The following is a 14,151-nucleotide window of genomic DNA, read 5'->3' as shown; positions in this document are numbered from 1 at the left end:
TTGGCTACTAGACTATGGCCATCTAGGGTTTGACACTTCAATGCTTCGCCTAGCAGCAGGATGCTTTTATTGCTCTCCTAAAACCCTATTTTCACGGTTTAGGTTGCTCCCATTTCACTCACCGCTACTACGGGAATCACTTTTACTTTCTTTCCCTCCGGCTACTAAGATGTTTCAGTTCGCCAGTTTGTCTCTTGTCTGCCCATGGATTTAGCAGCAGTTCCAAAAGTTGACCTATTCAAGAATCTCTGGATCTATGCTTATTTTCAACTCCCCGAAGCATTTTGTCGCTTACTATGCCCTTCCCTGTCTTTGGGTGCCTAGGTATCCACTGTAAGCCTTTCCTCGTTTGAACCTCACCCTTAACTTTACTTTACTTGAATTTAATTCTATGCCATCCTAAGGTGCTGCTAAATGAAATGGAAGGATCTTATCAATGTCCATGAATGATATATCATATATCGAAATACCAATGAATCGGGGAATCAGCACTTAGCAACCCCTTGGGAGAATCAGTACTTAGCAACCCCCTTTATATTCAATGTACTCCGGCCTATTCCGAGTGTTCAACTGAAAACCGTATTTTTCAACACTTTACCACCTTTCCCAACTTAACCACATTTTTAGGATCTTCGTCAATTAATTATTTTATGTTCAATTAAATCTCAAAAAATATTAAATAATATCAAAACAATGCATTAATTCACATGTTTACTTACCTCGGTGCAAAATATCATAATTTTGCAATTTACTCCACTATCTTCTCTTTTTCCCGTTTGAGGTAGTCTTATCGTCTTTCTTGATCTATAATAGCAAATTTAACTCACTTAATGTTCACATTTATTAAAATAGTCCTCCACCCAACTTTTTAAAAAATTACAATTTTGCCCCCAAACTTTTGCATATTTAAACTTTTTTCCCTAAGCTCAGAAATTAAACTTCATCTCCTATTCTTCTGTTTTATGACATGCTGAACATTTTTCCATTCTATGGCAACATCAAATTCTCACTCTAACACACACTTTTGAACATTAATTATTTTTACCGATTATGTCAATTTACCCGTTTTCATTTAAAATCGCTTAGCAAAAGTTGTTTAACATAATTTACAGCTTCATATTCTACCATAAAATAGCAAAATAAACACATTTCACCTATGGGTATTTTTCTAAATATGAACCCTAACATGAATTATTGATAAAATAAGCTAAATCGAGCTACGAGGATTTCAAAAATGCGAAGAACATTAAAAACGGAGTTAGGATGCACTTACTATGAGCATGAGAAAGTGAAGAAACCCTAGCTATGGAGTCCTTCTAAATTTGGCAGCAAGCTATGGAGAAGATGATGATTTTTACCATCTTTTCCATTTTTATTCTTTTTATTTCCAAATGACTAAAATGCCCCCATTTTAAAAAAACCTATTTCACTCATTTCTTATGTCTATTTTTGTCTATCAATTAACTAATGGTCTAATTACCATATAAGGACCCCCAATTTATAATTTCATAACAATTAGACACTTCTAACATGTAGAACTCAACTTTTACACTTTTTACAATTTAGTTCTTTGACTAAATTAAGTGGCCAAACGTCGAATCGAACGAAATTTTCATGAATTTTTTTTTGTGAAAGTGTAGACCATAAAAATAAAATGATAATCATATTTTCCCTCATCAGATTTATGGTCCCAAAACCACTGTTCCAACTAGGCCCAGAATCGGGCTGTTACAGGTACAAGATACTATCATTACAGCCTGGACAATTAGACACCCAACCCGTAATTGTAAAAACCCAATTACAAGAGCGGAGCTCTACCAACTGATATATATCTCCCGAGCCAAGTGGAGAATACATGAAGGAGTCAGATGCTTCTTCTATTCTTTTCCTTAGCACAGTTGGGCTATCCTGGACTTGAACTAAAGACCTCACCCGTGAAGTAAATCATCTCACCTACGGTCCAACCAATTGGGAGAGAATCAATAGATTCCTTTTCGGGAGTGATTCATCCTTCTCGAACGTAGCATACAACTCTTCGTTGTACTGCGCTCTCTAAGTGTGCTTGTTCCGCTCTTCTTCCATACCATGGCAAGTATTTTTGAAATAAGAAATAAATCTGATGGAAAGAAAAAAAAAAGAGGGCGTTAAGAGACCCTCTTAGCCAAAACCTAAACACTCTAAGATCCTTTTTCAAACCTGCTTCCATTTCGAGTCAAGAGATAGATAAATAGACACATTCCATTGCACTAATCGTATTCAGAGGATCGAGGGGGTCGAAGACCAAGAAGTGCATTATTTATCAACCAAGCATTCTTCTTACGGCTAGATCCAATCTCTTGGTCCTTGTGGAAAGGAAAAAGAATTTCACATCCTTCCTTTTGGGAAGGGAGGATTTGGAAAATCCTATTAATTGTAGTTTTCTCTGGACCTAAGGAAAAAGCATGAAAAGAAAGGCTCGAATGGTACGTTGTTAGGTGCTCCATTTTATTTTCCCATTGATGCCGAACCTAAACCTATGCTCAAGAGATAGCTATCCATACACTGATAAGGTATGTATGGATTATCAAGAAAAGAGGTGCCATGGTGGTCCCTCCAGACCTCCTATATCCCATGAGTGAATAAAAAGGTAGATCTACATAGGATCTCACCTGAATCACCCCATTTATCCTCTTGAGGAGAAGTTTGGTTTCAAACCCCGATTAAAACAGGAGAAGTACGCCATGCTAATGTTCCTTGGATGATCCACATCTCAGGGTCAGGAGCTGATGAGCACATTGAACTATTCATGTGGCCGAGAGCCCTCACAGACCAGGCACACCGATGTAATTATCAGGGGCGCGCTCTGCCACTAAGCTAATAGCCCGTCATGCGGGCCTCCTGTTGGGGGTTCGCTATGCCAAAACCGAGAAAAATCCAATCCCTCTCTTTCCTTTTTACGCCCCCATGTTGCCACATGGGAGGGACTCAGGGGCATAAAAGGCGGTCCTATCAACTTGTTTCGACCTAGGATAATAAGCTCATGGGCTTGATCTTACCTCATCATCGAGAAACGAAAGAAGGCTGCCATCTCCAAGTTTAATTCAAACGTAGCTCGTTTTTTTTGGGTGTGAAGCAGTGTCAAACCAAAATACCCAACAAGCATTATCACTCCCTAAAAAGGAAGTGATCCAACCACACCTTTCAGTACGACTACCTTGTTACGACTTCACTCTAGTCACTAGACCTGCCTCTGGCATCCCTCTCATTGCGATTAAGGTACTGACTTCGGGCATGGCTAGCTCCCATAGTGTGACGGGTAATGTGTACAAGGCCCGGGAACGAATACAGCACCGTATGGCTGATCGACGATAACTAGGAATTCTGGATTTATGCAAGCGAGTTGTAGCCTGCAATCAGAACTGAGGACGTATTATTAGAGTTAGCTCACCCTCGCGGGATCGTGACCCTTTGTCCTGTCCATTGTAACATGTGTGTCACCCAGCGCATAAGGGGCATAATGACTTGATGTCATCCTCACCTTCCTCTGACTTATCATTGGTAGTTTGCTCAGGGTTCCAAACTCAATAGTGGCAACTAAACATGATGGTTGCACTCGTTACGGGACTTACCCAACACGTTACGGCACGAGCTGACGATAGCCATGCACCACCTGTGTCCGCGTTCCCGAAGGCACCCCTCTCTTTTAAGAGGATTCGCTGTAGGTCAAGCCCTTGTAAGGTTCTTCACTTTGCGTCGAATTAAACCACATGCTCCACCACTTGTGCGGGCCCCCGTAAATTCCTTTGAGTTTTATTCTTGCGAACGTACTCCTCAAGTGGCATACTTAACTCGTTATCTACAGCACTGCACGGGCCGATACACACAGCGCCTAGTATCCATCATTTACGGCTAGGACTACTGGGGTATCTAATCCCATTTCAATCTTTCTGACTTGGTCCTATGGAACCAAGGTCAAAAAGATTAAGAAAAATTAGTCATTGACAACCACTGATGAAGGATTCCTCAAAAATTTAAGGATTAGTAATCCATTTTAGAAATCGAATGGGTTCGATCTTATACATACTCGAGGAAGGTAATAAAAAAAGGAAAGAAGATAAGTTCTTCTTTACTTTTATCACGTAGGAGCTGTGTGAGATGAAAATCTCATGCACGGTTTTGAATGAGAGAAAAAAGTGAGGAATCCTCTTTTCGACTCTGACTCTCCCACTCCAGTCATTGCTTTTCTTTATGTTACTTTGAAAGTAGCTGCTTCGGCTTCAGCCACTCAAATTTTTGATATTCTTTTTTATTTCTCATCAAACGAATGGAATCTTTTTTCTGGAAATCCTAGATATTCTTAGCATGATATTGGGGAATCTTATTGCTATTACTCAAACAAGCATGAAACATATGCTTGCATATTCATCCATAGGTCAAATCAGATATGTAATTATTGGAATAATTGTTGGAGACTAAAATGGTGGATATGCGAGCACGATAACTTATATGTTGTTCTATATCTCCATGAATCTAGGAACTTTTGCTTGCATTGTATTATTTGGTCTACGTACTGAAACTGATAACATTCAAGATTATGCAGGATTATACACAAAACATCCTTATTTGGCTCTCTCTTTAGCTCTATGTCTCTTATCTCTAAGAGGTCTTCCTCTACTAACAGGTTTTTTTGGAAAACTCCATTTATTCTGGTGTGGATGGCAGGCAGGCCTATGTTTCTTGGTTTCAATAGGACTCCTTACGAGCGTTGTTTCTATCTACTATTATCAAAAAATAATCAAGTTATTAATGATTGGACAAAACTAAGAAATAACCCCTGACGTGCGAAATTATAGAAGACCCCCTTTAAGATCAAAAAATTTCATCGAATTCAGTATGATTGTATGTGTGATAGCATCTACTATACCAGGAATATCAATGAACGTGATTATTGCGATTGCTCAGGATACCCTTTTTTAGTTTAGCTTCTAGAACCTATTTCTTAGTTCAAGGTCCCTCTTTGCTAACTGGAATCAAAGAATTAGTAGATCTGTTCCGCCCAAAATGGGAATGGGCTGGGGTTAGGAACTTAAAATCTATAATCTGGTGATCGAGTCAATTCCATGATTATAAGTTCATTCCATACCGGACCAGACCAGAATAGGGCTATATACATTCTCATTATAATAATGGGTTATTCGAGCGTATCTAAATAGATACTATGTCTACATATGGATCCCTACGTCGTTACATTCCATTTAGGATTAGGAATGGGCATAATCAGGCGTTCTTTTTAGATATCTCTCATTATTTGGGACCCTATTCACCTCTTTTATTTTTTCTTCTATTGAATTGAGAAATAAATAGGTTTGATTATCCATCTTTTTAATATAATCTATATATATTTAATATAATCTTAATATAGACATCCTCCAGATACTTCAAATCGAAGCAATTGGATGTTCGACTTGGGCCTTTGTCATATATTCCATACATCACACTAGATAGATATCATATTCATGGAATACGATTCATTTTCAAGACGCCTTGGTGGTGAAATGGTAGACTCGCGAGACTCAAAATCTCGTGCTAAACAGCGTGGAGGTTCGAGTCCTTTTCAAAGAATAATATTGAGAATGCTCTTTGAATTGGAATAAGTTCGGCAGCGGATCACGAGATCTTGGTAATCTTCTCTATATAATGAATAGGGAGTCCACTTTGAAATCGTTTGCCCTGCACCCACCCCCGAGTATATGCTTCAATAAGAATCACGCGCACAAGGGTAGATTGATACAATATAAACCTCTGGTAAAATGCCCCGTATCCCAGTGGATAAAGTACATTACATAGCCCGTTTTAGGGATTGGTGACTTACCCATTCTGTGACTTTGGCACTTGACGTTCCAAAAATGGGTACTAACGGGTCGGGTGAATTCAATAATAGACGCCTGGTGGCATTCCAACTTTTCTTCTCCTTTTAGGACCTATCCGAAAGAGAATCCAGTACTTCTCGGTCGTGAATATCTAAATAGGTCGAACCGTCTCGTGGATATCTTTTCTTTGGAATAAAACAATTAGAATAAAACTAGGCTCGGTCAACTATAATGTGTATTATCTATATATTATTCATATTGGGGATCCTCCAGTTGAGAAGATCCATCGACCTAAGATGAAGAGAAAGGTCTATCTATTTTATTTAGTTATTCAATTAAACCAATGATTCGTTATCAGAGTAGATAGTAACAACCATTTCATTTGACATGCGTATTTTTTATTTTCCAATGGATTTACATCTTTCATTAATGGAAATTTTTTGATGTACTGAGTAATAGCTTTGGTTGTTCGCTGTTCAAGAATTCTTGTTTAGGCAGTTCATACCATCCATACATAGAGTTTTGATCTAAGATTTCAATTCTTCCATGTTTCAATAGTAGCATATTATTTCATGAAGCTAAGGTCCAAAATATGGAAGAAATATGTGGTTCCACAACTCTACCACCCAGTCAATTCCGTTCCACTTAATCCCTATTTCATGACCACATATATTTTCGGCTAACTAATGGGAAACCTTTCTCCTCTTCCATGAATCCAATTTTCATTTCATCCGGGAAAAGCCATCTTTTTCTCAACAATGTCGTTGTCAGTTGATCTAATAGCCTTCCGTTAAATAGGAACAGATTTGATGAATGCCGATAACTCTCGGATGGACTATTAGAATGGAAAATTCCATTAGATAATGAACTATTGGTTCTAAGCCATCTCTGGCGATGAATCAATAATTCGAAGTGCTTTTCTTGCATATTCTTGATAAACCAACGTTTATATATAGATGTAGGAGGATTTGTTTGGGAAGTAAGAAGCCCCTTTGACATCTCTTCATCTTCGAAGAATTCTTGGTGTGAAAATACAGAGACAAAGGGTTGATCTTTGAATAGGAAAAGAGTGGATCCACAGGATCCTAAATGAATTGGCTTATTCGAAAAAAGCCTTGTTCTTTAGAAGATCTATCTCATGCCTACTACAGCATGGTTTCACTCTGCAAGAACGCCAAATCATTCTCTTGAAGCTTATCCTTTACATCATCAATGATCCGCTTGCCCCAAAATGACCCGGCCCAATAGGTAAATCCCAATTCATTTGGCCTTTCGATACAATCAAATATAAAGCCCTAAGGGCGCCATATCCTAGTAGCCCAAACTATGTGATTAAATAAATCCTCCTCTATTAGTTTTCAGGTCGAGTACTCCTTCTCCTTCCCCTTCTTCAAACTCTGATTCGTATTTTTCATAGAGATTTCTCTGATCAACGATAGAACAAGATCCATTTTGCATCATATATAAGGGATTCCCCGGCTTGGACCAAAGAAGCAATGTCACTCGATCATTATCAAACTGATCACAATCTATTTCTTTTCGTGAGGATCCCACTAGAGGTTCTTCTACTTCTAATAGGCCATGCACTAGATCAGAATCATTCTCAATGAACCCATAAGAAGTGATCCCATTTTTTTCATCGGCTCCGGGCAGAGACCAAAGGTCTTGAGCGACCGATCTGGTAGAACAACTCAAAAGATAAAGAAGTATCGTTAATTTCTTCATGCTTGTTCCAAGCTCGAAGTACCATTTGTTCAAATAAGAATCCCCTTAATTACATGATTTCTTCTTCATATAGATAGATATAAGATCTAAGGGGCAATTACTTAGAAGTACAATTTGTACAACAACCCTTCCTATCTGATAGAAAAGGATCCCATGATCCTAAACCAATCTTACCTGGGATCGCAAATCCCAAGTTTTTCTATGAAGAGTAGATCTAATTGTATTAGTGTCTATAATTGATTTCTTCTGTGTAATACTAATCAATAGGGCCTCATCGGTAAGTGCTACAAGATCTCGTGCATTGGAACCCATGGTTATGGACCCTAATCCATCACTATGGAACATTTTCTTTTCCAAGTAAAATCCCCTAGTATATGAAAGAGTGAAAAAGTTCTTTCGTTGTTGTGGAATAAGAAGCCTTTGTATCTTAATACATGTATTTAATTTATTTGAGACTATTAGAGTGGGATCCACTTTTTGGGGAATATGAGTCGAAGCAATAAAAAGAATATTTCTAGTGGAACATCTTTCACAATCCTTGGAGAGATAGTTCACTAATAGACCGAGGGATAAGTACTTCGCCTCATTCACATCCAGATCATGAATGTTTGGAATCCATATTATGCAAAGAGACATTGCTTTTTCTAGTTCAAATTGAAGCGTGATATAAAATTGGTCTATTTCCAACATCATATCCATAGTTAACGCATGCACCATAGTTAGAAGCTCTAGCTTTGTATCAAGGTCATGATCAATAGCGTCACTATCATTAATAGCATCACTAGCATTGATATCGTCACTAGCATCAATATAATCACTATCATCAATATCGATATCATCAATAAGAAAACCTTTAAGCTTGTTATCCAGGAACTTGTTTAGAAATACTGTAATGAAAGGAACATAGGAGTTTGTCGCTAAGTATTTGAACAAATAGGATCGTCAGGTTCCTATAGAACCTATCACTAAAATACCCCTAGAGGGAGATAGGGCTAAGCGGAGCGAAAAAGGTTTTCCACGAGACGGGAAATGAAAACTATTAGCCCCACATGAAGTTTGTGAATAAGTGATTGTCTGATAATGAGCAAGGAATATATGCCTTTTTGCTAAACAGGATGTATTGAACTAGATACTTTTTATGAATGTCAACTAAGTATCGTAAGTAAATTGGTCCCGGTTGTTCAATCATTTGATAACTAGAGTTATTCTTTGCTAAATGATCACTATAAGTCAGACTCAATAGAATTTGAGCAATCCTTTTTTCTGTCGTTAAGGTGGAGAACTGAAACAAGAATTCTCATTCTTTATCATTAATCAAATCACTGTTCGCGACCCAGGATTCTATTTTCTCGTCAATCCAACCACCGCTCATGTTTTTTCTTTTTATTATCAATGAATAAATCTCTTTACTTGTATGACTTAGATGTCTCGTATTTCTAAAAAAATAATTTAACTGATGGGATTTGGTATGATACTTATGACATCGATGATATCGTTGAGATTGATATTCAAATATTTCTTCTTAGAACTTATTGATTTGACCCCATAAGCGAGACGAACACCCCATAGCATGTTGTAGCCAAAAGCAGAACCCCGTATTTCTTCTAGAGAATCTCTTAATTGTTCCAGAGAAACTAGAAAGAGATTCTTTAACCAGAAAGAATCCAGTTCAAATGTAGGATACCGATCAAGAAGTTTTCACAACTCAATCATGTATGATGGAATCATTAAAGATTTGACCTTTTCAAACTCTATCTGTAACTCACTATAGGCTCGGGAAACAAAGAGAAGATGTGTACGAACGAGATATCCAGCAACAAGAAGAAGGAAAAGGATTGAATAGAGGAAATCTGGAACATTTGGTGATCTTAGATGTGTCGATATCAATGGTGAGTCATTATTTCGATGAATAATTTCTTCGAATAGAAGAAAATCATGTAAACACTTACTCAAAATCTTACTTATCAGATTCCATTGTGGAAGACAAAATTTTTTCTGAAGAATTCACCATGATATATCTGATCCATACATAATACCATGAAAAATGGATACAAATTTTTTACTGGTACTTAGTATGGGTAATAGGTCTGAAAAAGTATCTAAAAATATCAAATTTAGATATGTGTACCTTGTCGAAGTAAGGAACCATGGCATATCTGTTTGGAATAGATTCCATTTTGAGAGAGTTGAAAAAGCACTATATCGTTGAAAGGTTTTATACATCTACCCTTTCTCAATGCATTTCTTTAGACAAAACTCCATTTTTTTCACTTTTCGAACGGTAAATATTTCTCAGAACATGGAGTGTGAATCAAACCCATTTTTGAATTGAAATTGAGATACTGATGCAAGTTCTTCTCTTCTGAATCTGATGGATTCATATCTGAAAAAGGTTGACAATAAGTTTTATCAAAATTGACTATTCGTCCCTCTGTTAGAGGTGTTCCAGAAATGTCTACAATCGAGTAAATAGCTCTACAAACTAATGGATCAGATAAAATTGCAAACTGGAAAGATTTGTACAAGTTATACCTTTCGTCACCACTTTGTGGAAAATCATTAGATATGAATATGTTAGATACCTGCAACTCGATTGGTGAAGGTGAAATAGTATCTCTCCCTAAAAAGGCATGTTTTATTTACCACCGCACAAAGAAAATATTTTATTGCGAATGAACAAGATATTGAGGAATTGTCCATGCATAAAATCATAATTATTGATATGGGCCTTTTCCATATAAAAAGGGAATCTTTTGTTACAATAGAAGTAGAAGTGATGTGGATTATTCAAGAATCAAAGTCTATTTGCTTTATAAAAAGAAGATATCAATGAACTTCTATGAAATGGTTTCACGGGATTCAGCCAATTGTCTTGATCGTGGGATATCATTGAAAAATAGGATTCCATGTTATCAAAAGATTTCCTGCGATTATTTCTAGTATGGAATGATTCAATCATCCACTTTGGTATCTTATTGACCAAAAATGGTGATATTGTTCCTCCATTAATCAAGAATTTTGGTTTTTGAGAAGTATTAGATCATCCAATAAGAAAGGTTTCAATTTTTTCAAATGAAAAATTTGAAGACCTATTGATCCTAACAACTGATTGCAAAGTTGATCATTCAGACCTTTCAATTCATAGATGTGGATCTCAGACCTATGAATGGGGATATTCCTAAAACTCATAAAGAAAAAATGGAGTTAGACAAAAAGAGAAGCAACTTGGACAAAAAGAGAAGTAACTTGGACAAAAAGAAATGAAGTGACTTAGACAAATCTTTTTTGTCGATAACCTCAGACCAATCAATCGAATATTGATTAATACGTAATTGATCGAACACTACTTGAAAAAGGCTTTTCTGCTCAGAAACGAAATGTTCCAAATGCTCCTGGAAATTCTTGCTCCAATTGGACCATTTGTATCTATATGCATTAGTACCCCGATTCATGGATCTCTCGGTCTGAAAAATCAAAATAAGAGGATCGAACCATTTCTTCTGACTCTTTTTCAAATTTGATAAATGTTGGTTGATCTTATATTTCATTATAGTTCTATGATTCAGAGTATCATTTCCTATTTGATCCCTTTGAATTCCATATTCGAAGTTGCGATCAGATGGACTCTTTTTAATGAATCGATTCAATACATTTCTTATGTACCCATAGGTGCTATATTGGATTTGAATTAGATTTTGGATCAATCTATCTTGATTGACTGCCTCCATTATGTTGTTGCTAGCAAATATTACTATTTTTGGTTTTGGATCTTCCAAATCATTCCCGCAAGAGATCCGGACCCATTTTTTTTTATCCTTCGATAAAAAGACTCATTTTCTTCATGAAAAATAGGAGGTAGAGCTGATAAAGATTTCTTTTTCGATTCATCCCTAGAGTTGAATACCTCATTCAAGAAATTTTTTTAATCCAATCTTTAGGAATCAATAGAAAAGGAAAATCCCTTATAATACCTAGATCCGGCTCGGCTATTGATAGAGTGAATAGATCTACCATTTCTTGAAATCTCTCTTCTGATTCAAAATCGCGGTGTAATGTGTATGCCCTTCTATTATGGTCATGGAATAGATGAAATAAAAAAAAGGGATTTTTGTTCAAGAACGAAATCTTATTGGCACTACCCAGTTCATCTTTAAGAACCATATCACATCCCGGATCTGATGAAATATGATAGATTGAGATGGTATTTTGTAAATACATAATTATCTTGAATATATTAACTATTTCTTTATTTTTTGATCTCCTGGAAGAGACAAAAGAAACATTTTATTCTTTCTCCAACAATTTCTGATCTCTAGTGGACCTCTCAGTAGGGTTCGAACCCAGATGAAGTTCTGACCATCTATCAGAGAAAAAAGAAAAAAAGGGATATTGTAGGAATCCCAAGAAATTCTTCGATTTCTTTCAGAAGCAGATGAATAATCATCTGCTTCTCATGTTCCGTGAATAGTTGGGAGATTGAGGAATATCCAGAAAGGCACTTAAGGAATCAATTTGATTCTATCTTCGTTCGTTTTGTTTGAAGAAAGCAAGGATCCCAAAGAATCAATCTTTCTTTTAGTTGTTGAATCTCTCTTTGATTGATCAATGTGTGATATTTTGAATCCTCATTACTAATGGAATCAAAACGATCTCTAGATTGATCAAAAGATCCTTTCAATTGGCGAGAATCTGTTACTTGAGCGAAACTAGATCTTGTGGAATCATATTGAATATTTGAAGATACATTTCATACCTTGGTAAAAAATTGATTCTTGTTTACCAACCATACATTGTCTAACCAAATCCAATTCTCTCTCGATATGTTCTTCCAAAAATTCGATTCATGTGGACTCTTCCCCAACTAACAAAGAGACCTTGGCGGAATTGCCACATATGAAATTGAGCAAAATTTTGCAAAGAAATAGCCCATTTGCCTCTCGAGAAGAGATGGGAAACATGCTCAATATCATTTGATTAAATAGTTGACCCAGCTCCTTGTTGTTTGAAGAAACCCTCCACTTCAATTGGCATTTTTTCTCAAAAAGCAAACATGAGATAACAAATCCAGTCTTTCACTAAGATCTCGAATAGCTGTCCTGAGTTCAAGTTGATTATGTTTCGCCTCTTACTTAGAGAAAGACGGTCAAACAATTCCAAATCATGGTCCTTGCGAATCGAATCATCCATATAATATACAAAAAGAAACTCTAGATATTTGATATCTTTCTCTTTGAATGAGGTCTCAATTCCAGCAATGATTTCATTAGATATCTTACAACAAGAATCCCTATTTTTTTCGATCTAGTTCCTCCACCAACGCGAACCCCGGTTAAATTTAGGCATGATACACTTTTTAGTTATTAAGAGAACCCAAGTACTCTATTTCGGATCCAGGAAACAACTCTCAGAGATCTTTTTTCATTTTGGAAGATACAGGAGCGAAACAATCAACCTATTAATATTGGAAGACCCAAAAGATCCTTCCAATGTATCACTTCTGGGTCCAATGGAATTCATAGGTATAGGAAGAAGCCCTATCAAATAAAGATTTTTTCTTTCAACCATATTTTGATTGTTAATACAGTATATAGGGACTATTACTACAAATAGTACTACACCCTTGATCGTGAAATATCGATTGCTTGTTAAACCCTATGGATTGCGTGAAAGTAGGATACTCCAAATTCGGGGGTCCAAGAGTTTTATAAAATGTTCATGGTGGAAACAAATGTGAATGAAAGATCCCACTGAATTGAATTGGGTCCATGAATCTAATAAATAGCGAGAATTCTTGATCGCTCTAAAATATCTCTCTCAATTCGAAGCTTCAGGATTTAAATTGATGTCCTTTCATTGATTCCTCCTAAATTGCATTGATTTATCCTAAAGATTTAATTTCAATTAGAATTTGGTTATTCACCATGTACGAGGATCCCCGCTAAGCATCCATGGCTGAATGGTTAAAGCACCCAACTCATAAATAACTAATTCGTAGGTTCAATTCCTACTGGATGCACGCCAATGGGACCCTCCAATAAGTCTATTAGAATTGGCTCTGTATCAATGGAATCTTATCATCTATACATAACGAATTGGTGTGGTATATTCATATCATAACATATGAACAGTAGAAACTAGCATTCTTATATAGACTCGAACTCATAGGGAAGAAAATAGCTTTATCATATCATAACATATGAACAGTAGAAACTAGCATTCTTATATAGACTCGAACTCATAGGGAAGAAAATAGCTTTATGGATGGAATCAAATATGTAGTAGTTACAGAAAATGTATTCGTTTATTAGTCAAAAATCAATATACTTCTACTGTCGAATTTAGATCAACTAGGATAGAAATAAAGCATTGGGTCAAACTCTTCTTTAGTGTCAAGGTAATAGCTATGAATAGTCATCGACTCCCTAGAAAGGGAAGAAGAATGGGACCAATTATGGGACATACAATGCATTACAGGAGTATGATCATTACGGTTCAACCAGGTTATTCTATTCTACCTCTTAGAGCGAAAAGAACTGAAATCAAAATACTTAATAGCCTTGTGATACATTTATAAAAA

The 14,151-nt window shown here is 36.4% G+C and overlaps 1 pseudogene; it reads right to left on the bottom strand.

The window, feature by feature from the left end:
* Nucleotides 1-6,506: 6,506 nt before the first annotated feature.
* On the bottom strand, nucleotides 6,507-13,428 carry LOC128042921 (protein Ycf2-like; annotated as a pseudogene).
* Between the last annotated feature and the right edge of the window lie 723 nt (nucleotides 13,429-14,151).

Source organism: Gossypium raimondii, chromosome 1, assembly GCF_025698545.1.
Source record: "Gossypium raimondii isolate GPD5lz chromosome 1, ASM2569854v1, whole genome shotgun sequence".
NCBI lineage: Eukaryota > Viridiplantae > Streptophyta > Magnoliopsida > Malvales > Malvaceae > Gossypium > Gossypium raimondii.
The sequence above is the reverse complement of the archived record's forward strand: the minus strand, read 5'-3'. Positions and strand labels throughout refer to the sequence as shown.